Raw genomic sequence first — 2,500 nt, 5'->3', positions numbered from 1 at the left:
AGGTCAGGGGAGCCTGGTTCTTTTAGGGGTAGGGTTGTGAAGCACCAAGGGGCCCAGGGAGGGAGTGTGTGACCGGGGAGGGGTGCTTAAGTGCGGGTCAGGGTTCCAGGTCAGGGGAGCCTGGTTCTTTTAGGGGTAGGGTTGTGAAGCACCAGGGGGCTTGGGAGAGAAGTGTGTGACCGGGGAGGGGTGCTTAAGTGCGGGTCAGGGTTCCAGGTCAGGGGAGCCTGGTTCTTTTAGGGGTAGGGTTGTGAAGCACCAGGGGGCTTGGGAGAGAAGTGTGTGACCGGGGAGGGGTGCTTAAGTGCGGGTCAGGGTTCCAGGTCAGGGGAGCCTGGTTCTTTTAGGGGTAGGGTTGTGAAGCACCAGGGGGCTTGGGAGAGAAGTGTGTGACCGGGGAGGGGTGCTTAAGTGCGGGTCAGGGTTCCAGGTCAGGGGAGCCTGGTTCTTTTAGGGGTAGGGTTGTGAAGCACCAGGGGGCTTGGGAGAGAAGTGTGTGACCGGGGAGGGGTGCTTAAGTGCGGGTCAGGGTTCCAGGTCAGGGGAGCCTGGTTCTTTTAGGGGTAGGGTTGTGAAGCACCAGGGGGCTTGGGAGAGAAGTGTGTGACCGGGGAGGGGTGCTTAAGTGCGGGTCAGGGTTCCAGGTCAGGGGAGCCTGGTTCCTTTAGGGGTAGGGTTGTGAAGCACCAAGGGGCCCAGGGAGGGAGTGTGTGACCGGGGAGTGCTGCTTAAGTGTGGGGAGGCTGTGCAGGCAGGGAGGCCTGGCTCTTTTACTGAGCATCATGAAGCACCAGGGGGCTTGGGAGAAGAGTGTGACACCGGGGAGTGCTGCTTAAGTGTGGGGAGGCTGTGCAGGCAGGGAGGCCTGGCTCTTTTCCTGAGCATCATGAAGCACCAGGGGGCTTGGGAGAAGAGTGTGACACCGGGGAGTGCTGCTTAAGTGTGGGGAGGCTGTGCAGGCAGGGAGGCCTGGCTCTTTTACTGAGCATCATGAAGCACCAGGGGGCTTGGGAGAAGAGTGTGACACCGGGGAGTGCTGCTTAAGTGTGGGGAGGCTGTGCAGGCAGGGAGGCCTGGCTCTTTTACTGAGCATCATGAAGCACCAGGGGGCTTGGGAGAAGAGTGTGACACCGGGGAGTGCTGCTTAAGTGTGGGGAGGCTGTGCAGGCAGGGAGGCCTGGCTCTTTTCCTGAGCATCATGAAGCACCAGGGGGCTTGGGAGAAGAGTGTGACACCGGGGAGGGGTGCTTAAGTGTGGGGAGGCTGTGCAGGCAGGGAGGCCTGGCTCTTTTACTGAGCATCATGAAGCACCAGGGGGCTTGGGAGAAGAGTGTGACACCGGGGAGTGCTGCTTAAGTGTGGGGAGGCTGTGCAGGCAGGGAGGCCTGGCTCTTTTACTGAGCATCATGAAGAACCAAGGGGCTTGTGAGAGAGGTGTGTGTGTGTGTGTGTGTGTGTGTGTGTGTGTGTGTGTGTGTGTGTGTGTGTGTGTGTGTGTGTGTGTGTGTGTGTGTGTGACACCGGGGAGGGCTGCTTGAGTGTGGGGAGGCTGTGCAGGCAGGGGAGCCTGGAATAATACATGGGGCAGGAGCTGAAGTCAGAACAAATGAGAGAGTTTCCAAAAGTACAAGGGTCCCAAGCTTAAAAAGTCAGAAAAATGACAAAGTGTCTAAAAGTATCAGGGGCGCCAGCTCAAAAAGTCAGAAAAATGGCAAAGTGTCTAAAAATACCAGGGGCACCAGCTCAAAAAGGCAGAAAAATGACAAAGTGTCTAAAAGTACCAGGGGCGCAAGCTCAAAAAGGCAGAAAAATGACAAAGTGTCTAAAAATACCAGGGGCGCCAGCTCAAAAAAAGGCAGAAAAATGACAAAGTGTCTAAAAGTACCAGAGGCGCCAGCTCAAAAAGTCAGAAAAATGGCAAAGTGTCTAAAAATACCAGGGGCACCAGCTCAAAAAGGCAGAAAAATGACAAAGTGTCTAAAAGTACCAGGGGCACCAGCTCAAAAAGTCAGAAAAATGACAAAGTGTCTAAAAGTACCAGAGGCGCCAGCTCAAAAAGTCAGAAAAATGACAAAGTGTCTAAAAATACCAGGGGCGCCAGCTCAAAAAAAGGCAGAAAAATGACAAAGTGTCTAAAAATACCAGGGGCACCAGCTCAAAAAGTCAGAAAAATGACAAAGTGTCTAAAAGTACCAGGGGCGCCAGGCGAAAAATTCAGAAAAATTTCTGTTTCAAGACGGGAGAAGGGGAGATGGGCGGAGTGCGTCGAAGGCCCCTTCTCCCGTCCGACGAGGTAATTGGAGTCTGAGGAAATTACCACCTGCCCGATTTCAGAAACCTGGTTTTTAGGAAACAGAGTTTGACAGATTGAAGCCAAGCCCGATATCGGGTGATGTTCTTTGGGGCTCAGACACGTACCAGGGGCCATTGCTGGGCTCCATAGTCATCACCCTGGCTCTCGGGAGGAGGGAGAATCTGCCGCTTTGCGGCCGACGAAGGT

Source organism: Leuresthes tenuis, unplaced genomic scaffold (assembly GCF_036924035.1).
Source record: "Leuresthes tenuis unplaced genomic scaffold, fLeuTen1.0.hap1 SCAF_203, whole genome shotgun sequence".
NCBI classification, from domain to species: Eukaryota; Metazoa; Chordata; class Actinopteri; order Atheriniformes; family Atherinopsidae; genus Leuresthes; species Leuresthes tenuis.
This window is presented reverse-complemented; position numbering follows the sequence as displayed.